Source organism: Schistocerca gregaria, chromosome 6, assembly GCF_023897955.1.
Source record: "Schistocerca gregaria isolate iqSchGreg1 chromosome 6, iqSchGreg1.2, whole genome shotgun sequence".
In the NCBI taxonomy this organism is placed as follows: Eukaryota; Metazoa; Arthropoda; class Insecta; order Orthoptera; family Acrididae; genus Schistocerca; species Schistocerca gregaria.
The window spans coordinates 30,493,033-30,513,377 of record NC_064925.1 but is presented as its reverse complement, the minus strand read 5'-3'; the positions used below and the strand labels follow the sequence as shown (position 1 = coordinate 30,513,377).

The 20,345-nt window shown below is 49.8% G+C and overlaps 26 non-coding genes across 26 annotated transcripts; all 26 read right to left on the bottom strand.

The window, feature by feature from the left end:
* Positions 1 to 87: 87 nt before the first annotated feature.
* Positions 88 to 160, bottom strand: Trnaa-agc (transfer RNA alanine (anticodon AGC)). Its single transcript has one exon. It is a non-coding gene; the product is annotated as a tRNA-Ala (tRNA).
* Positions 161 to 573: 413 nt separating this feature from the next.
* Trnaa-ugc (transfer RNA alanine (anticodon UGC)) lies at positions 574 to 646 on the bottom strand. The gene has a single exon. It is a non-coding gene; the product is annotated as a tRNA-Ala (tRNA).
* Positions 647 to 1,663: 1,017 nt separating this feature from the next.
* Trnaa-agc (transfer RNA alanine (anticodon AGC)) lies at positions 1,664 to 1,736 on the bottom strand. Its single transcript has one exon. It is a non-coding gene; the product is annotated as a tRNA-Ala (tRNA).
* A 413-nt stretch (positions 1,737 to 2,149) lies between these two features.
* Positions 2,150 to 2,222, bottom strand: Trnaa-ugc (transfer RNA alanine (anticodon UGC)). Its single transcript has one exon. It is a non-coding gene; the product is annotated as a tRNA-Ala (tRNA).
* Positions 2,223 to 3,228: 1,006 nt separating this feature from the next.
* On the bottom strand, positions 3,229 to 3,301 carry Trnaa-agc (transfer RNA alanine (anticodon AGC)). The gene has a single exon. It is a non-coding gene; the product is annotated as a tRNA-Ala (tRNA).
* Positions 3,302 to 3,714: 413 nt separating this feature from the next.
* Positions 3,715 to 3,787, bottom strand: Trnaa-ugc (transfer RNA alanine (anticodon UGC)). The gene has a single exon. It is a non-coding gene; the product is annotated as a tRNA-Ala (tRNA).
* A 1,006-nt stretch (positions 3,788 to 4,793) lies between these two features.
* On the bottom strand, positions 4,794 to 4,866 carry Trnaa-agc (transfer RNA alanine (anticodon AGC)). The gene has a single exon. It is a non-coding gene; the product is annotated as a tRNA-Ala (tRNA).
* A 413-nt stretch (positions 4,867 to 5,279) lies between these two features.
* Trnaa-ugc (transfer RNA alanine (anticodon UGC)) lies at positions 5,280 to 5,352 on the bottom strand. The gene has a single exon. It is a non-coding gene; the product is annotated as a tRNA-Ala (tRNA).
* A 1,006-nt stretch (positions 5,353 to 6,358) lies between these two features.
* Positions 6,359 to 6,431, bottom strand: Trnaa-agc (transfer RNA alanine (anticodon AGC)). Its single transcript has one exon. It is a non-coding gene; the product is annotated as a tRNA-Ala (tRNA).
* A 413-nt stretch (positions 6,432 to 6,844) lies between these two features.
* Positions 6,845 to 6,917, bottom strand: Trnaa-ugc (transfer RNA alanine (anticodon UGC)). The gene has a single exon. It is a non-coding gene; the product is annotated as a tRNA-Ala (tRNA).
* A 1,006-nt stretch (positions 6,918 to 7,923) lies between these two features.
* On the bottom strand, positions 7,924 to 7,996 carry Trnaa-agc (transfer RNA alanine (anticodon AGC)). Its single transcript has one exon. It is a non-coding gene; the product is annotated as a tRNA-Ala (tRNA).
* Positions 7,997 to 8,409: 413 nt separating this feature from the next.
* Positions 8,410 to 8,482, bottom strand: Trnaa-ugc (transfer RNA alanine (anticodon UGC)). The gene has a single exon. It is a non-coding gene; the product is annotated as a tRNA-Ala (tRNA).
* Positions 8,483 to 9,488: 1,006 nt separating this feature from the next.
* On the bottom strand, positions 9,489 to 9,561 carry Trnaa-agc (transfer RNA alanine (anticodon AGC)). The gene has a single exon. It is a non-coding gene; the product is annotated as a tRNA-Ala (tRNA).
* Positions 9,562 to 9,974: 413 nt separating this feature from the next.
* Positions 9,975 to 10,047, bottom strand: Trnaa-ugc (transfer RNA alanine (anticodon UGC)). Its single transcript has one exon. It is a non-coding gene; the product is annotated as a tRNA-Ala (tRNA).
* Positions 10,048 to 11,064: 1,017 nt separating this feature from the next.
* On the bottom strand, positions 11,065 to 11,137 carry Trnaa-agc (transfer RNA alanine (anticodon AGC)). The gene has a single exon. It is a non-coding gene; the product is annotated as a tRNA-Ala (tRNA).
* A 413-nt stretch (positions 11,138 to 11,550) lies between these two features.
* Positions 11,551 to 11,623, bottom strand: Trnaa-ugc (transfer RNA alanine (anticodon UGC)). The gene has a single exon. It is a non-coding gene; the product is annotated as a tRNA-Ala (tRNA).
* Positions 11,624 to 12,629: 1,006 nt separating this feature from the next.
* On the bottom strand, positions 12,630 to 12,702 carry Trnaa-agc (transfer RNA alanine (anticodon AGC)). Its single transcript has one exon. It is a non-coding gene; the product is annotated as a tRNA-Ala (tRNA).
* Positions 12,703 to 13,115: 413 nt separating this feature from the next.
* Trnaa-ugc (transfer RNA alanine (anticodon UGC)) lies at positions 13,116 to 13,188 on the bottom strand. The gene has a single exon. It is a non-coding gene; the product is annotated as a tRNA-Ala (tRNA).
* Positions 13,189 to 14,205: 1,017 nt separating this feature from the next.
* Positions 14,206 to 14,278, bottom strand: Trnaa-agc (transfer RNA alanine (anticodon AGC)). Its single transcript has one exon. It is a non-coding gene; the product is annotated as a tRNA-Ala (tRNA).
* Positions 14,279 to 14,691: 413 nt separating this feature from the next.
* On the bottom strand, positions 14,692 to 14,764 carry Trnaa-ugc (transfer RNA alanine (anticodon UGC)). Its single transcript has one exon. It is a non-coding gene; the product is annotated as a tRNA-Ala (tRNA).
* A 1,006-nt stretch (positions 14,765 to 15,770) lies between these two features.
* Positions 15,771 to 15,843, bottom strand: Trnaa-agc (transfer RNA alanine (anticodon AGC)). The gene has a single exon. It is a non-coding gene; the product is annotated as a tRNA-Ala (tRNA).
* A 413-nt stretch (positions 15,844 to 16,256) lies between these two features.
* Positions 16,257 to 16,329, bottom strand: Trnaa-ugc (transfer RNA alanine (anticodon UGC)). Its single transcript has one exon. It is a non-coding gene; the product is annotated as a tRNA-Ala (tRNA).
* Positions 16,330 to 17,346: 1,017 nt separating this feature from the next.
* Positions 17,347 to 17,419, bottom strand: Trnaa-agc (transfer RNA alanine (anticodon AGC)). The gene has a single exon. It is a non-coding gene; the product is annotated as a tRNA-Ala (tRNA).
* A 413-nt stretch (positions 17,420 to 17,832) lies between these two features.
* Positions 17,833 to 17,905, bottom strand: Trnaa-ugc (transfer RNA alanine (anticodon UGC)). The gene has a single exon. It is a non-coding gene; the product is annotated as a tRNA-Ala (tRNA).
* Positions 17,906 to 18,911: 1,006 nt separating this feature from the next.
* Trnaa-agc (transfer RNA alanine (anticodon AGC)) lies at positions 18,912 to 18,984 on the bottom strand. Its single transcript has one exon. It is a non-coding gene; the product is annotated as a tRNA-Ala (tRNA).
* Positions 18,985 to 19,397: 413 nt separating this feature from the next.
* Positions 19,398 to 19,470, bottom strand: Trnaa-ugc (transfer RNA alanine (anticodon UGC)). The gene has a single exon. It is a non-coding gene; the product is annotated as a tRNA-Ala (tRNA).
* Between the last annotated feature and the right edge of the window lie 875 nt (positions 19,471 to 20,345).

Below are 20,345 nucleotides of genomic sequence, written 5' to 3'. Positions count from 1 at the left end.
TTCTCTTGTATCTGCCTAGACACATCTGCTGGCTGTGAATTACTCCACTTGGATGGCAAGGTGCGCATGTAGGGGTGTTAAAAATTCTGGAGGCGCTGGGTATCGATCCCAGTACCTCTCGCATGCTAAGCGAGCGCTCTACCATCTGAGCTACGCCCCCTCCATGATAAATTGTGCTACATACAGCAATATCAATGTCACAGACGCTTGCACTCCCATTATTCCGCAGACAAACACTACTCTCTATGTATCTGTGAGGGTGTCTTTCAGGTTTCGTGCATTCTGTATTGAATCGTAGTTGGCCACAATGGAAGTGGCACGCATCACGTCGAAAATAGAATTCGGACACCGCTCTGAGTAAGACGAACGTGTTGTCCACTCTCTAGACTTCAATGACGTTAAGCCGTGATACCTAAGACAGACCTGCACTCGATGACAGCCGGTCCCCACACATACATCTTGCTCTCCTTACGTCAGTATGCATCATACAAGTCTGTGACGCTGGCTTTGCAACATCTTGCGTGCTTTTAGGTTCGCCGCGATCAACACTTGGCATCCACTGACCACAAAACATGGAGGCGCCGGGGCTTGAACCCGGGACCTTTCACATGCAAAGCGAACGCTCTACCAACTGAGCTACGCCCCCATCCGCGACCAAACTGCGCTATTTTCCATTCCTTGAGACTCTGATGTGCACGGACACGATGCTTGGTTGGTTTGTAGCGCTGAAGGGACCAGAGTACAAAGGCGCGGACACGTTCATATACACAAGATTTCCAAGTAGTTTCGATGCTCTGGTATTACGAATGCAAATTCCGTCTGTTTTTAACGTCTTAAATTGAAAGGGGGGTCACAAATTGCTCCGTTTTCACTCCTTGTCGACAATCACACAGCACCTGAGGTAACAAGCACATCTCGAGCCCCATTCTGCACTCCACTGTTCATGCAAACTCAGTGCCTCGCTCTTTGCTACTGTGTACCACTCTTGTCGTCCAACTGCAAAACACTGGGCCACAACAAGTTTCCACGTCTCCATTGCACTGCGCAAACTACGAAACGCTCCCCAAACATGGCACTCGCCCATGCAGCCGACTTTTACGACTTTACACGACGCTCACGCAACGCTCACGATAGTGACAGCCTCATTTATAGTTCGACGTCGCCCCAAAGCGAATGAGCACATTTCGCCTACGGCTTAGGCCGCCCTCCTAGTGTGGCTGCTCGGTGTCTGCAGGCAGCGAGGGGCTGCAAGCTTCCTGCGTTCGCACCTATGTCACCTGTGCTTGCTTGTCAGAGACAGACTATCGCAAAACATACAAATCACTCCATGAACTGATTGCTACGGCATCTGTTATCAGAAGTCACAACTAGCAACACCAGTAGCAGCCGACTGCACGCAAAGAATAGGAATGTGCAGTAGGATTTACGTGAACCTGGCGTAAGGCAGATCTTTCCGACGTAGGCTTAAGAATGTTATGGGAACACTTGTACTGTTTGTAAATTAAGTGTAGGAGTTGGAGGAGGGTGCTTCCTGCGCACGAATAACAGCTCGCTTGCCAATTGTGGATGCTAATCGTTCTCTTGTATCTGCCTAGACACATCTGCTGGCTGTGAATTACTCCACTTGCATGGCAAGGTGCGCATGTAGGGGTGTTAAAAATTCTGGAGGCGCTGGGTATCGATCCCAGTACCTCTCGCATGCTAAGCGAGCGCTCTACCATCTGAGCTACGCCCCCTCCATGATAAATTGTGCTACATACAGCAATATCAATGTCACAGACGCTTGCACTCCCATTATTCCGCAGACAAACACTACTCTCTATGTATCTGTGAGGGTGTCTTTCAGGTTTCGTGCATTCTGTATTGAATCGTAGTTGGCCACAATGGAAGTGGCACGCATCACGTCGAAAATAGAATTCGGACACCGCTCTGAGTAAGACGAACGTGTTGTCCACTCTCTAGACTTCAATGACGTTAAGCCGTGATACCTAAGACAGACCTGCACTCGATGACAGCCGGTCCCCACACATACATCTTGCTCTCCTTACGTCAGTATGCATCATACAAGTCTGTGACGCTGGCTTTGCAACATCTTGCGTGCTTTTAGGTTCGCCGCGATCAACACTTGGCATCCACTGACCACAAAACATGGAGGCGCCGGGGCTTGAACCCGGGACCTTTCACATGCAAAGCGAACGCTCTACCAACTGAGCTACGCCCCCATCCGCGACCAAACTGCGCTATTTTCCATTCCTTGAGACTCTGATGTGCACGGACACGATGCTTGGTTGGTTTGTAGCGCTGAAGGGACCAGAGTACAAAGGCGCGGACACGTTCATATACACAAGATTTCCAAGTAGTTTCGATGCTCTGGTATTACGAATGCAAATTCCGTCTGTTTTTAACGTCTTAAATTGAAAGGGGGGTCACAAATTGCTCCGTTTTCACTCCTTGTCGACAATCACACAGCACCTGAGGTAACAAGCACATCTCGAGCCCCATTCTGCACTCCACTGTTCATGCAAACTCAGTGCCTCGCTCTTTGCTACTGTGTACCACTCTTGTCGTCCAACTGCAAAACACTGGGCCACAACAAGTTTCCACGTCTCCATTGCACTGCGCAAACTACGAAACGCTCCCCAAACATGGCACTCGCCCATGCAGCCGACTTTTACGACTTTACACGACGCTCACGCTAGTGACAGCCTCATTTATAGTTCGACGTCGCCCCAAAGCGAATGAGCACATTTCGCCTACGGCTTAGGCCGCCCTCCTAGTGTGGCTGCTCGGTGTCTGCAGGCAGCGAGGGGCTGCAAGCTTCCTGCGTTCGCACCTATGTCACCTGTGCTTGCTTGTCAGAGACAGACTATCGCAAAACATACAAATCACTCCATGAACTGATTGCTACGGCATCTGTTATCAGAAGTCACAACTAGCAACACCAGTAGCAGCCGACTGCACGCAAAGAATAGGAATGTGCAGTGGGATTTACGTGAACCTGGCGTAAGGCAGATCTTTCCGACGTAGGCTTAAGAATGTTATGGGAACACTTGTACTGTTTGTAAATTAAGTGTAGGAGTTGGAGGAGGGTGCTTCCTGCGCACGAATAACAGCTCGCTTGCCAATTGTGGATGCTAATCGTTCTCTTGTATCTGCCTAGACACATCTGCTGGCTGTGAATTACTCCACTTGCATGGCAAGGTGCGCATGTAGGGGTGTTAAAAATTCTGGAGGCGCTGGGTATCGATCCCAGTACCTCTCGCATGCTAAGCGAGCGCTCTACCATCTGAGCTACGCCCCCTCCATGATAAATTGTGCTACATACAGCAATATCGATGTCACAGACGCTTGCACTCCCATTATTCCGCAGACAAACACTACTCTCTATGTATCTGTGAGGGTGTCTTTCAGGTTTCGTGCATTCTGTATTGAATCGTAGTTGGCCACAATGGAAGTGGCACGCATCACGTCGAAAATAGAATTCGGACACCGCTCTGAGTAAGACGAACGTGTTGTCCACTCTCTAGACTTCAATGACGTTAAGCCGTGATACCTAAGACAGACCTGCACTCGATGACAGCCGGTCCCCACACATACATCTTGCTCTCCTTACGTCAGTATGCATCATACAAGTCTGTGACGCTGGCTTTGCAACATCTTGCGTGCTTTTAGGTTCGCCGCGATCAACACTTGGCATCCACTGACCACAAAACATGGAGGCGCCGGGGCTTGAACCCGGGACCTTTCACATGCAAAGCGAACGCTCTACCAACTGAGCTAAGCCCCCATCCGCGACCAAACTGCGCTATTTTCCATTCCTTGAGACTCTGATGTGCACGGACACGATGCTTGGTTGGTTTGTAGCGCTGAAGGGACCAGAGTACAAAGGCGCGGACACGTTCATATACACAAGATTTCCAAGTAGTTTCGATGCTCTGGTATTACGAATGCAAATTCCGTCTGTTTTTAACGTCTTAAATTGAAAGGGGGGTCACAAATTGCTCCGTTTTCACTCCTTGTCGACAATCACACAGCACCTGAGGTAACAAGCACATCTCGAGCCCCATTCTGCACTCCACTGTTCATGCAAACTCAGTGCCTCGCTCTTTGCTACTGTGTACCACTCTTGTCGTCCAACTGCAAAACACTGGGCCACAACAAGTTTCCACGTCTCCATTGCACTGCGCAAACTACGAAACGCTCCCCAAACATGGCACTCGCCCATGCAGCCGACTTTTACGACTTTACACGACGCTCACGCTAGTGACAGCCTCATTTATAGTTCGACGTCGCCCCAAAGCGAATGAGCACATTTCGCCTACGGCTTAGGCCGCCCTCCTAGTGTGGCTGCTCGGTGTCTGCAGGCAGCGAGGGGCTGCAAGCTTCCTGCGTTCGCACCTATGTCACCTGTGCTTGCTTGTCAGAGACAGACTATCGCAAAACATACAAATCACTCCATGAACTGATTGCTACGGCATCTGTTATCAGAAGTCACAACTAGCAACACCAGTAGCAGCCGACTGCACGCAAAGAATAGGAATGTGCAGTGGGATTTACGTGAACCTGGCGTAAGGCAGATCTTTCCGACGTAGGCTTAAGAATGTTATGGGAACACTTGTACTGTTTGTAAATTAAGTGTAGGAGTTGGAGGAGGGTGCTTCCTGCGCACGAATAACAGCTCGCTTGCCAATTGTGGATGCTAATCGTTCTCTTGTATCTGCCTAGACACATCTGCTGGCTGTGAATTACTCCACTTGCATGGCAAGGTGCGCATGTAGGGGTGTTAAAAATTCTGGAGGCGCTGGGTATCGATCCCAGTACCTCTCGCATGCTAAGCGAGCGCTCTACCATCTGAGCTACGCCCCCTCCATGATAAATTGTGCTACATACAGCAATATCGATGTCACAGACGCTTGCACTCCCATTATTCCGCAGACAAACACTACTCTCTATGTATCTGTGAGGGTGTCTTTCAGGTTTCGTGCATTCTGTATTGAATCGTAGTTGGCCACAATGGAAGTGGCACGCATCACGTCGAAAATAGAATTCGGACACCGCTCTGAGTAAGACGAACGTGTTGTCCACTCTCTAGACTTCAATGACGTTAAGCCGTGATACCTAAGACAGACCTGCACTCGATGACAGCCGGTCCCCACACATACATCTTGCTCTCCTTACGTCAGTATGCATCATACAAGTCTGTGACGCTGGCTTTGCAACATCTTGCGTGCTTTTAGGTTCGCCGCGATCAACACTTGGCATCCACTGACCACAAAACATGGAGGCGCCGGGGCTTGAACCCGGGACCTTTCACATGCAAAGCGAACGCTCTACCAACTGAGCTACGCCCCCATCCGCGACCAAACTGCGCTATTTTCCATTCCTTGAGACTCTGATGTGCACGGACACGATGCTTGGTTGGTTTGTAGCGCTGAAGGGACCAGAGTACAAAGGCGCGGACACGTTCATATACACAAGATTTCCAAGTAGTTTCGATGCTCTGGTATTACGAATGCAAATTACTTCTGTTTTTAACGTCTTAAATTGAAAGGGGGGTCACAAATTGCTCCGTTTTCACTCCTTGTCGACAATCACACAGCACCTGAGGTAACAAGCACATCTCGAGCCCCATTCTGCACTCCACTGTTCATGCAAACTCAGTGCCTCGCTCTTTGCTACTGTGTACCACTCTTGTCGTCCAACTGCAAAACACTGGGCCACAACAAGTTTCCACGTCTCCATTGCACTGCGCAAACTACGAAACGCTCCCCAAACATGGCACTCGCACATGCAGCCGACTTTTACGACTTTACACGACGCTCACGCTAGTGACAGCCTCATTTATAGTTCGACGTCGCCCCAAAGCGAATGAGCACATTTCGCCTACGGCTTAGGCCGCCCTCCTAGTGTGGCTGCTCGGTGTCTGCAGGCAGCGAGGGGCTGCAAGCTTCCTGCGTTCGCACCTATGTCACCTGTGCTTGCTTGTCAGAGACAGACTATCGCAAAACATACAAATCACTCCATGAACTGATTGCTACGGCATCTGTTATCAGAAGTCACAACTAGCAACACCAGTAGCAGCCGACTGCACGCAAAGAATAGGAATGTGCAGTGGGATTTACGTGAACCTGGCGTAAGGCAGATCTTTCCGACGTAGGCTTAAGAATGTTATGGGAACACTTGTACTGTTTGTAAATTAAGTGTAGGAGTTGGAGGAGGGTGCTTCCTGCGCACGAATAACAGCTCGCTTGCCAATTGTGGATGCTAATCGTTCTCTTGTATCTGCCTAGACACATCTGCTGGCTGTGAATTACTCCACTTGCATGGCAAGGTGCGCATGTAGGGGTGTTAAAAATTCTGGAGGCGCTGGGTATCGATCCCAGTACCTCTCGCATGCTAAGCGAGCGCTCTACCATCTGAGCTACGCCCCCTCCATGATAAATTGTGCTACATACAGCAATATCAATGTCACAGACGCTTGCACTCCCATTATTCCGCAGACAAACACTACTCTCTATGTATCTGTGAGGGTGTCTTTCAGGTTTCGTGCATTCTGTATTGAATCGTAGTTGGCCACAATGGAAGTGGCACGCATCACGTCGAAAATAGAATTCGGACACCGCTCTGAGTAAGACGAACGTGTTGTCCACTCTCTAGACTTCAATGACGTTAAGCCGTGATACCTAAGACAGACCTGCACTCGATGACAGCCGGTCCCCACACATACATCTTGCTCTCCTTACGTCAGTATGCATCATACAAGTCTGTGACGCTGGCTTTGCAACATCTTGCGTGCTTTTAGGTTCGCTGCGATCAACACTTGGCATCCACTGACCACAAAACATGGAGGCGCCGGGGCTTGAACCCGGGACCTTTCACATGCAAAGCGAACGCACTACCAACTGAGCTACGCCCCCATCCGCGACCAAACTGCGCTATTTTCCATTCCTTGAGACTCTGATGTGCACGGACACGATGCTTGGTTGGTTTGTAGCGCTGAAGGGACCAGAGTACAAAGGCGCGGACACGTTCATATACACAAGATTTCCAAGTAGTTTCGATGCTCTGGTATTACGAATGCAAATTCCGTCTGTTTTTAACGTCTTAAATTGAAAGGGGGGTCACAAATTGCTCCGTTTTCACTCCTTGTCGACAATCACACAGCACCTGAGGTAACAAGCACATCTCGAGCCCCATTCTGCACTCCACTGTTCATGCAAACTCAGTGCCTCGCTCTTTGCTACTGTGTACCACTCTTGTCGTCCAACTGCAAAACACTGGGCCACAACAAGTTTCCACGTCTCCATTGCACTGCGCAAACTACGAAACGCTCCCCAAACATGGCACTCGCCCATGCAGCCGACTTTTACGACTTTACACGACGCTCACGCTAGTGACAGCCTCATTTATAGTTCGACGTCGCCCCAAAGCGAATGAGCACATTTCGCCTACGGCTTAGGCCGCCCTCCTAGTGTGGCTGCTCGGTGTCTGCAGGCAGCGAGGGGCTGCAAGCTTCCTGCGTTCGCACCTATGTCACCTGTGCTTGCTTGTCAGAGACAGACTATCGCAAAACATACAAATCACTCCATGAACTGATTGCTACGGCATCTGTTATCAGAAGTCACAACTAGCAACACCAGTAGCAGCCGACTGCACGCAAAGAATAGGAATGTGCAGTGGGATTTACGTGAACCTGGCGTAAGGCAGATCTTTCCGACGTAGGCTTAAGAATGTTATGGGAACACTTGTACTGTTTGTAAATTAAGTGTAGGAGTTGGAGGAGGGTGCTTCCTGCGCACGAATAACAGCTCGCTTGCCAATTGTGGATGCTAATCGTTCTCTTGTATCTGCCTAGACACATCTGCTGGCTGTGAATTACTCCACTTGCATGGCAAGGTGCGCATGTAGGGGTGTTAAAAATTCTGGAGGCGCTGGGTATCGATCCCAGTACCTCTCGCATGCTAAGCGAGCGCTCTACCATCTGAGCTACGCCCCCTCCATGATAAATTGTGCTACATACAGCAATATCAATGTCACAGACGCTTGCACTCCCATTATTCCGCAGACAAACACTACTCTCTATGTATCTGTGAGGGTGTCTTTCAGGTTTCGTGCATTCTGTATTGAATCGTAGTTGGCCACAATGGAAGTGGCACGCATCACGTCGAAAATAGAATTCGGACACCGCTCTGAGTAAGACGAACGTGTTGTCCACTCTCTAGACTTCAATGACGTTAAGCCGTGATACCTAAGACAGACCTGCACTCGATGACAGCCGGTCCCCACACATACATCTTGCTCTCCTTACGTCAGTATGCATCATACAAGTCTGTGACGCTGGCTTTGCAACATCTTGCGTGCTTTTAGGTTCGCCGCGATCAACACTTGGCATCCACTGACCACAAAACATGGAGGCGCCGGGGCTTGAACCCGGGACCTTTCACATGCAAAGCGAACGCTCTACCAACTGAGCTACGCCCCCATCCGCGACCAAACTGCGCTATTTTCCATTCCTTGAGACTCTGATGTGCACGGACACGATGCTTGGTTGGTTTGTAGCGCTGAAGGGACCAGAGTACAAAGGCGCGGACACGTTCATATACACAAGATTTCCAAGTAGTTTCGATGCTCTGGTATTACGAATGCAAATTCCGTCTGTTTTTAACGTCTTAAATTGAAAGGGGGGTCACAAATTGCTCCGTTTTCACTCCTTGTCGACAATCACACAGCACCTGAGGTAACAAGCACATCTCGAGCCCCATTCTGCACTCCACTGTTCATGCAAACTCAGTGCCTCGCTCTTTGCTACTGTGTACCACTCTTGTCGTCCAACTGCAAAACACTGGGCCACAACAAGTTTCCACGTCTCCATTGCACTGCGCAAACTACGAAACGCTCCCCAAACATGGCACTCGCCCATGCAGCCGACTTTTACGACTTTACACGACGCTCACGCTAGTGACAGCCTCATTTATAGTTCGACGTCGCCCCAAAGCGAATGAGCACATTTCGCCTACGGCTTAGGCCGCCCTCCTAGTGTGGCTGCTCGGTGTCTGCAGGCAGCGAGGGGCTGCAAGCTTCCTGCGTTCGCACCTATGTCACCTGTGCTTGCTTGTCAGAGACAGACTATCGCAAAACATACAAATCACTCCATGAACTGATTGCTACGGCATCTGTTATCAGAAGTCACAACTAGCAACACCAGTAGCAGCCGACTGCACGCAAAGAATAGGAATGTGCAGTGGGATTTACGTGAACCTGGCGTAAGGCAGATCTTTCCGACGTAGGCTTAAGAATGTTATGGGAACACTTGTACTGTTTGTAAATTAAGTGTAGGAGTTGGAGGAGGGTGCTTCCTGCGCACGAATAACAGCTCGCTTGCCAATTGTGGATGCTAATCGTTCTCTTGTATCTGCCTAGACACATCTGCTGGCTGTGAATTACTCCACTTGCATGGCAAGGTGCGCATGTAGGGGTGTTAAAAATTCTGGAGGCGCTGGGTATCGATCCCAGTACCTCTCGCATGCTAAGCGAGCGCTCTACCATCTGAGCTACGCCCCCTCCATGATACATTGTGCTACATACAGCAATATCAATGTCACAGACGCTTGCACTCCCATTATTCCGCAGACAAACACTACTCTCTATGTATCTGTGAGGGTGTCTTTCAGGTTTCGTGCATTCTGTATTGAATCGTAGTTGGCCACAATGGAAGTGGCACGCATCACGTCGAAAATAGAATTCGGACACCGCTCTGAGTAAGACGAACGTGTTGTCCACTCTCTAGACTTCAATGACGTTAAGCCGTGATACCTAAGACAGACCTGCACTCGATGACAGCCGGTCCCCACACATACATCTTGCTCTCCTTACGTCAGTATGCATCATACAAGTCTGTGACGCTGGCTTTGCAACATCTTGCGTGCTTTTAGGTTCGCCGCGATCAACACTTGGCATCCACTGACCACAAAACATGGAGGCGCCGGGGCTTGAACCCGGGACCTTTCACATGCAAAGCGAACGCTCTACCAACTGAGCTACGCCCCCATCCGCGACCAAACTGCGCTATTCTCCATTCCTTGAGACTCTGATGTGCACGGACACGATGCTTGGTTGGTTTGTAGCGCTGAAGGGACCAGAGTACAAAGGCGCGGACACGTTCATATACACAAGAGTTCCAAGTAGTTTCGATGCTCTGGTATTACGAATGCAAATTCCGTCTGTTTTTAACGTCTTAAATTGAAAGGGGGGTCACAAATTGCTCCGTTTTCACTCCTTGTCGACAATCACACAGCACCTGAGGTAACAAGCACATCTCGAGCCCCATTCTGCACTCCACTGTTCATGCAAACTCAGTGCCTCGCTCTTTGCTACTGTGTACCACTCTTGTCGTCCAACTGCAAAACACTGGGCCACAACAAGTTTCCACGTCTCCATTGCACTGCGCAAACTACGAAACGCTCCCCAAACATGGCACTCGCCCATGCAGCCGACTTTTACGACTTTACACGACGCTTACGCAACGCTCACGCTAGTGACAGCCTCATTTATAGTTCGACGTCGCCCCAAAGCGAATGAGCACATTTCGCCTACGGCTTAGGCCGCCCTCCTAGTGTGGCTGCTCGGTGTCTGCAGGCAGCGAGGGGCTGCAAGCTTCCTGCGTTCGCACCTATGTCACCTGTGCTTGCTTGTCAGAGACAGACTATCGCAAAACATACAAATCACTCCATGAACTGATTGCTACGGCATCTGTTATCAGAAGTCACAACTAGCAACACCAGTAGCAGCCGACTGCACGCAAAGAATAGGAATGTGCAGTGGGATTTACGTGAACCTGGCGTAAGGCAGATCTTTCCGACGTAGGCTTAAGAATGTTATGGGAACACTTGTACTGTTTGTAAATTAAGTGTAGGAGTTGGAGGAGGGTGCTTCCTGCGCACGAATAACAGCTCGCTTGCCAATTGTGGATGCTAATCGTTCTCTTGTATCTGCCTAGACACATCTGCTGGCTGTGAATTACTCCACTTGCATGGCAAGGTGCGCATGTAGGGGTGTTAAAAATTCTGGAGGCGCTGGGTATCGATCCCAGTACCTCTCGCATGCTAAGCGAGCGCTCTACCATCTGAGCTACGCCCCCTCCATGATAAATTGTGCTACATACAGCAATATCAATGTCACAGACGCTTGCACTCCCATTATTCCGCAGACAAACACTACTCTCTATGTATCTGTGAGGGTGTCTTTCAGGTTTCGTGCATTCTGTATTGAATCGTAGTTGGCCACAATGGAAGTGGCACGCATCACGTCGAAAATAGAATTCGGACACCGCTCTGAGTAAGACGAACGTGTTGTCCACTCTCTAGACTTCAATGACGTTAAGCCGTGATACCTAAGACAGACCTGCACTCGATGACAGCCGGTCCCCACACATACATCTTGCTCTCCTTACGTCAGTATGCATCATACAAGTCTGTGACGCTGGCTTTGCAACATCTTGCGTGCTTTTAGGTTCGCCGCGATCAACACTTGGCATCCACTGACCACAAAACATGGAGGCGCCGGGGCTTGAACCCGGGACCTTTCACATGCAAAGCGAACCCTCTACCAACTGAGCTACGCCCCCATCCGCGACCAAACTGCGCTATTTTCCATTCCTTGAGACTCTGATGTGCACGGACACGATGCTTGGTTGGTTTGTAGCGCTGAAGGGACCAGAGTACAAAGGCGCGGACACGTTCATATACACAAGATTTCCAAGTAGTTTCGATGCTCTGGTATTACGAATGCAAATTCCGTCTGTTTTTAACGTCTTAAATTGAAAGGGGGGTCACAAATTGCTCCGTTTTCACTCCTTGTCGACAATCACACAGCACCTGAGGTAACAAGCACATCTCGAGCCCCATTCTGCACTCCACTGTTCATGCAAACTCAGTGCCTCGCTCTTTGCTACTGTGTACCACTCTTGTCGTCCAACTGCAAAACACTGGGCCACAACAAGTTTCCACGTCTCCATTGCACTGCGCAAACTACGAAACGCTCCCCAAACATGGCACTCGCCCATGCAGCCGACTTTTACGACTTTACACGACGCTCACGCTAGTGACAGCCTCATTTATAGTTCGACGTCGCCCCAAAGCGAATGAGCACATTTCGCCTACGGCTTAGGCCGCCCTCCTAGTGTGGCTGCTCGGTGTCTGCAGGCAGCGAGGGGCTGCAAGCTTCCTGCGTTCGCACCTATGTCACCTGTGCTTGCTTGTCAGAGACAGACTATCGCAAAACATACAAATCACTCCATGAACTGATTGCTACGGCATCTGTTATCAGAAGTCACAACTAGCAACACCAGTAGCAGCCGACTGCACGCAAAGAATAGGAATGTGCAGTGGGATTTACGTGAACCTGGCGTAAGGCAGATCTTTCCGACGTAGGCTTAAGAATGTTATGGGAACACTTGTACTGTTTGTAAATTAAGTGTAGGAGTTGGAGGAGGGTGCTTCCTGCGCACGAATAACAGCTCGCTTGCCAATTGTGGATGCTAATCGTTCTCTTGTATCTGCCTAGACACATCTGCTGGCTGTGAATTACTCCACTTGCATGGCAAGGTGCGCATGTAGGGGTTTTAAAAATTCTGGAGGCGCTGGGTATCGATCCCAGTACCTCTCGCATGCTAAGCGAGCGCTCTACCATCTGAGCTACGCCCCCTCCATGATAAATTGTGCTACATACAGCAATATCAATGTCACAGACGCTTGCACTCCCATTATTCCGCAGACAAACACTACTCTCTATGTATCTGTGAGGGTGTCTTTCAGGTTTCGTGCATTCTGTATTGAATCGTAGTTGGCCACAATGGAAGTGGCACGCATCACGTCGAAAATAGAATTCGGACACCGCTCTGAGTAAGACGAACGTGTTGTCCACTCTCTAGACTTCAATGACGTTAAGCCGTGATACCTAAGACAGACCTGCACTCGATGACAGCCGGTCCCCACACATACATCTTGCTCTCCTTACGTCAGTATGCATCATACAAGTCTGTGACGCTGGCTTTGCAACATCTTGCGTGCTTTTAGGTTCGCCGCGATCAACACTTGGCATCCACTGACCACAAAACATGGAGGCGCCGGGGCTTGAACCCGGGACCTTTCACATGCAAAGCGAACGCTCTACCAACTGAGCTACGCCCCCATCCGCGACCAAACTGCGCTATTTTCCATTCCTTGAGACTCTGATGTGCACGGACACGATGCTTGGTTGGTTTGTAGCGCTGAAGGGACCAGAGTACAAAGGCGCGGACACGTTCATATACACAAGATTTCCAAGTAGTTTCGATGCTCTGGTATTACGAATGCAAATTCCGTCTGTTTTTAACGTCTTAAATTGAAAGGGGGGTCACAAATTGCTCCGTTTTCACTCCTTGTCGACAATCACACAGCACCTGAGGTAACAAGCACATCTCGAGCCCCATTCTGCACTCCACTGTTCATGCAAACTCAGTGCCTCGCTCTTTGCTACTGTGTACCACTCTTGTCGTCCAACTGCAAAACACTGGGCCACAACAAGTTTCCACGTCTCCATTGCACTGCGCAAACTACGAAACGCTCCCCAAACATGGCACTCGCCCATGCAGCCGACTTTTACGACTTTACACGACGCTTACGCAACGCTCACGCTAGTGACAGCCTCATTTATAGTTCGACGTCGCCCCAAAGCGAATGAGCACATTTCGCCTACGGCTTAGGCCGCCCTCCTAGTGTGGCTGCTCGGTGTCTGCAGGCAGCGAGGGGCTGCAAGCTTCCTGCGTTCGCACCTATGTCACCTGTGCTTGCTTGTCAGAGACAGACTATCGCAAAACATACAAATCACTCCATGAACTGATTGCTACGGCATCTGTTATCAGAAGTCACAACTAGCAACACCAGTAGCAGCCGACTGCACGCAAAGAATAGGAATGTGCAGTGGGATTTACGTGAACCTGGCGTAAGGCAGATCTTTCCGACGTAGGCTTAAGAATGTTATGGGAACACTTGTACTGTTTGTAAATTAAGTGTAGGAGTTGGAGGAGGGTGCTTCCTGCGCACGAATAACAGCTCGCTTGCCAATTGTGGATGCTAATCGTTCTCTTGTATCTGCCTAGACACATCTGCTGGCTGTGAATTACTCCACTTGCATGGCAAGGTGCGCATGTAGGGGTGTTAAAAATTCTGGAGGCGCTGGGTATCGATCCCAGTACCTCTCGCATGCTAAGCGAGCGCTCTACCATCTGAGCTACGCCCCCTCCATGATAAATTGTGCTACATACAGCAATATCAATGTCACAGACGCTTGCACTCCCATTATTCCGCAGACAAACACTACTCTCTATGTATCTGTGAGGGTGTCTTTCAGGTTTCGTGCATTCTGTATTGAATCGTAGTTGGCCACAATGGAAGTGGCACGCATCACGTCGAAAATAGAATTCGGACACCGCTCTGAGTAAGACGAACGTGTTGTCCACTCTCTAGACTTCAATGACGTTAAGCCGTGATACCTAAGACAGACCTGCACTCGATGACAGCCGGTCCCCACACATACATCTTGCTCTCCTTACGTCAGTATGCATCATACAAGTCTGTGACGCTGGCTTTGCAACATCTTGCGTGCTTTTAGGTTCGCCGCGATCAACACTTGGCATCCACTGACCACAAAACATGGAGGCGCCGGGGCTTGAACCCGGGACCTTTCACATGCAAAGCGAACCCTCTACCAACTGAGCTACGCCCCCATCCGCGACCAAACTGCGCTATTTTCCATTCCTTGAGACTCTGATGTGCACGGACACGATGCTTGGTTGGTTTGTAGCGCTGAAGGGACCAGAGTACAAAGGCGCGGACACGTTCATATACACAAGATTTCCAAGTAGTTTCGATGCTCTGGTATTACGAATGCAAATTCCGTCTGTTTTTAACGTCTTAAATTGAAAGGGGGGTCACAAATTGCTCCGTTTTCACTCCTTGTCGACAATCACACAGCACCTGAGGTAACAAGCACATCTCGAGCCCCATTCTGCACTCCACTGTTCATGCAAACTCAGTGCCTCGCTCTTTGCTACTGTGTACCACTCTTGTCGTCCAACTGCAAAACACTGGGCCACAACAAGTTTCCACGTCTCCATTGCACTGCGCAAACTACGAAACGCTCCCCAAACATGGCACTCGCCCATGCAGCCGACTTTTACGACTTTACACGACGCTCACGCTAGTGACAGCCTCATTTATAGTTCGACGTCGCCCCAAAGCGAATGAGCACATTTCGCCTACGGCTTAGGCCGCCCTCCTAGTGTGGCTGCTCGGTGTCTGCAGGCAGCGAGGGGCTGCAAGCTTCCTGCGTTCGCACCTATGTCACCTGTGCTTGCTTGTCAGAGACAGACTATCGCAAAACATACAAATCACTCCATGAACTGATTGCTACGGCATCTGTTATCAGAAGTCACAACTAGCAACACCAGTAGCAGCCGACTGCACGCAAAGAATAGGAATGTGCAGTGGGATTTACGTGAACCTGGCGTAAGGCAGATCTTTCCGACGTAGGCTTAAGAATGTTATGGGAACACTTGTACTGTTTGTAAATTAAGTGTAGGAGTTGGAGGAGGGTGCTTCCTGCGCACGAATAACAGCTCGCTTGCCAATTGTGGATGCTAATCGTTCTCTTGTATCTGCCTAGACACATCTGCTGGCTGTGAATTACTCCACTTGCATGGCAAGGTGCGCATGTAGGGGTTTTAAAAATTCTGGAGGCGCTGGGTATCGATCCCAGTACCTCTCGCATGCTAAGCGAGCGCTCTACCATCTGAGCTACGCCCCCTCCATGATAAATTGTGCTACATACAGCAATATCAATGTCACAGACGCTTGCACTCCCATTATTCCGCAGACAAACACTACTCTCTATGTATCTGTGAGGGTGTCTTTCAGGTTTCGTGCATTCTGTATTGAATCGTAGTTGGCCACAATGGAAGTGGCACGCATCACGTCGAAAATAGAATTCGGACACCGCTCTGAGTAAGACGAACGTGTTGTCCACTCTCTAGACTTCAATGACGTTAAGCCGTGATACCTAAGACAGACCTGCACTCGATGACAGCCGGTCCCCACACATACATCTTGCTCTCCTTACGTCAGTATGCATCATACAAGTCTGTGACGCTGGCTTTGCAACATCTTGCGTGCTTTTAGGTTCGCCGCGATCAACACTTGGCATCCACTGACCACAAAACATGGAGGCGCCGGGGCTTGAACCCGGGACCTTTCACATGCAAAGCGAACGCTCTACCAACTGAGCTACGCCCCCATCCGCGACCAAACTGCGCTATTTTCCATTCCTTGAGACTCTGATGTGCACGGACACGATGCTTGGTTGGTTTGTAGCGCTGAAGGGACCAGAGTACAAAGGCGCGGACACGTTCATATACACAAGATTTCCAAGTAGTTTCGATGCTCTGGTATTACGAATGCAAATTCCGTCTGTTTTTAACGTCTTAAATTGAAAGGGGGGTCACAAATTGCTCCGTTTTCACTCCTTGTCGACAATCACACAGCACCTGAGGTAACAAGCACATCTCGAGCCCCATTCTGCACTCCACTGTTCATGCAAACTCAGTGCCTCGCTCTTTGCTACTGTGTACCACTCTTGTCGTCCAACTGCAAAACACTGGGCCACAACAAGTTTCCACGTCTCCATTGCACTGCGCAAACTACGAAACGCTCCCCAAACATGGCACTCGCCCATGCAGCCGACTTTTACGACTTTACACGACGCTTACGCAACGCTCACGCTAGTGACAGCCTCATTTATAGTTCGACGTCGCCCCAAAGCGAATGAGCACATTTCGCCTACGGCTTAGGCCGCCCTCCTAGTGTGGCTGCTCGGTGTCTGCAGGCAGCGAGGGGCTGCAAGCTTCCTGCGTTCGCACCTATGTCACCTGTGCTTGCTTGTCAGAGACAGACTATCGCAAAACATACAAATCACTCCATGAACTGATTGCTACGGCATCTGTTATCAGAAGTCACAACTAGCAACACCAGTAGCAGCCGACTGCACGCAAAGAATAGGAATGTGCAGTGGGATTTACGTGAACCTGGCGTAAGGCAGATCTTTCCGACGTAGGCTTAAGAATGTTATGGGAACACTTGTACTGTTTGTAAATTAAGTGTAGGAGTTGGAGGAGGGTGCTTCCTGCGCACGAATAACAGCTCGCTTGCCAATTGTGGATGCTAATCGTTCTCTTGTATCTGCCTAGACACATCTGCTGGCTGTGAATTACTCCACTTGCATGGCAAGGTGCGCATGTAGGGGTGTTAAAAATTCTGGAGGCGCTGGGTATCGATCCCAGTACCTCTCGCATGCTAAGCGAGCGCTCTACCATCTGAGCTACGCCCCCTCCATGATAAATTGTGCTACATACAGCAATATCAATGTCACAGACGCTTGCACTCCCATTATTCCGCAGACAAACACTACTCTCTATGTATCTGTGAGGGTGTCTTTCAGGTTTCGTGCATTCTGTATTGAATCGTAGTTGGCCACAATGGAAGTGGCACGCATCACGTCGAAAATAGAATTCGGACACCGCTCTGAGTAAGACGAACGTGTTGTCCACTCTCTAGACTTCAATGACGTTAAGCCGTGATACCTAAGACAGACCTGCACTCGATGACAGCCGGTCCCCACACATACATCTTGCTCTCCTTACGTCAGTATGCATCATACAAGTCTGTGACGCTGGCTTTGCAACATCTTGCGTGCTTTTAGGTTCGCCGCGATCAACACTTGGCATCCACTGACCACAAAACATGGAGGCGCCGGGGCTTGAACCCGGGACCTTTCACATGCAAAGCGAACCCTCTACCAACTGAGCTACGCCCCCATCCGCGACCAAACTGCGCTATTTTCCATTCCTTGAGACTCTGATGTGCACGGACACGATGCTTGGTTGGTTTGTAGCGCTGAAGGGACCAGAGTACAAAGGCGCGGACACGTTCATATACACAAGAGTTCCAAGTAGTTTCGATGCTCTGGTATTACGAATGCAAATTCCGTCTGTTTTTAACGTCTTAAATTGAAAGGGGGGTCACAAATTGCTCCGTTTTCACTCCTTGTCGACAATCACACAGCACCTGAGGTAACAAGCACATCTCGAGCCCCATTCTGCACTCCACTGTTCATGCAAACTCAGTGCCTCGCTCTTTGCTACTGTGTACCACTCTTGTCGTCCAACTGCAAAACACTGGGCCACAACAAGTTTCCACGTCTCCATTGCACTGCGCAAACTACGAAACGCTCCCCAAACATGGCACTCGCCCATGCAGCCGACTTTTACGACTTTACACGACGCTCACGCTAGTGACAGCCTCATTTATAGTTCGACGTCGCCCCAAAGCGAATGAGCACATTTCGCCTACGGCTTAGGCCGCCCTCCTAGTGTGGCTGCTCGGTGTCTGCAGGCAGCGAGGGGCTGCAAGCTTCCTGCGTTCGCACCTATGTCACCTGTGCTTGCTTGTCAGAGACAGACTATCGCAAAACATACAAATCACTCCATGAACTGATTGCTACGGCATCTGTTATCAGAAGTCACAACTAGCAACACCAGTAGCAGCCGACTGCACGCAAAGAATAGGAATGTGCAGTAGGATTTACGTGAACCTGGCGTAAGGCAGATCTTTCCGACGTAGGCTTAAGAATGTTATGGGAACACTTGTACTGTTTGTAAATTAAGTGTAGGAGTTGGAGGAGGGTGCTTCCTGCGCACGAATAACAGCTCGCTTGCCAATTGTGGATGCTAATCGTTCTCTTGTATCTGCCTAGACACATCTGCTGGCTGTGAATTACTCCACTTGCATGGCAAGGTGCGCATGTAGGGGTGTTAAAAATTCTGGAGGCGCTGGGTATCGATCCCAGTACCTCTCGCATGCTAAGCGAGCGCTCTACCATCTGAGCTACGCCCCCTCCATGATAAATTGTGCTACATACAGCAATATCAATGTCACAGACGCTTGCACTCCCATTATTCCGCAGACAAACACTACTCTCTATGTATCTGTGAGGGTGTCTTTCAGGTTTCGTGCATTCTGTATTGAATCGTAGTTGGCCACAATGGAAGTGGCACGCATCACGTCGAAAATAGAATTCGGACACCGCTCTGAGTAAGACGAACGTGTTGTCCACTCTCTAGACTTCAATGACGTTAAGCCGTGATACCTAAGGCAGACCTGCACTCGATGACAGCCGGTCCCCACACATACATCTTGCTCTCCTTATGTCAGTATGCATCATACAAGTCTGTGACGCTGGCTTTGCAACATCTTGCGTGCTTTTAGGTTCGCCGCGATCAACACTTGGCATCCACTGACCACAAAACATGGAGGCGCCGGGGCTTGAACCCGGGACCTTTCACATGCAAAGCGAACGCTCTACCAACTGAGCTACGCCCCCATCCGCGACCAAACTGCGCTATTTTCCATTCCTTGAGACTCTGATGTGCACGGACACGATGCTTGGTTGGTTTGTAGCGCTGAAGGGACCAGAGTACAAAGGCGCGGACACGTTCATATACACAAGATTTCCAAGTAGTTTCGATGCTCTGGTATTACGAATGCAAATTCCGTCTGTTTTTAACGTCTTAAATTGAAAGGGGGGTCACAAATTGCTCCGTTTTCACTCCTTGTCGACAATCACACAGCACCTGAGGTAACAAGCACATCTCGAGCCCCATTCTGCACTCCACTGTTCATGCAAACTCAGTGCCTCGCTCTTTGCTACTGTGTACCACTCTTGTCGTCCAACTGCAAAACACTGGGCCACAACAAGTTTCCACGTCTCCATTGCACTGCGCAAACTACGAAACGCTCCCCAAACATGGCACTCGCCCATGCAGCCGACTTTTACGACTTTACACGACGCTCACGCTAGTGACAGCCTCATTTATAGTTCGACGTCGCCCCAAAGCGAATGAGCACATTTCGCCTACGGCTTAGGCCGCCCTCCTAGTGTGGCTGCTCGGTGTCTGCAGGCAGCGAGGGGCTGCAAGCTTCCTGCGTTCGCACCTATGTCACCTGTGCTTGCTTGTCAGAGACAGACTATCGCAAAACATACAAATCACTCCATGAACTGATTGCTACGGCATCTGTTATCAGAAGTCACAACTAGCAACACCAGTAGCAGCCGACTGCACGCAAAGAATAGGAATGTGCAGTAGGATTTACGTGAACCTGGCGTAAGGCAGATCTTTCCGACGTAGGCTTAAGAATGTTATGGGAACACTTGTACTGTTTGTAAATTAAGTGTAGGAGTTGGAGGAGGGTGCTTCC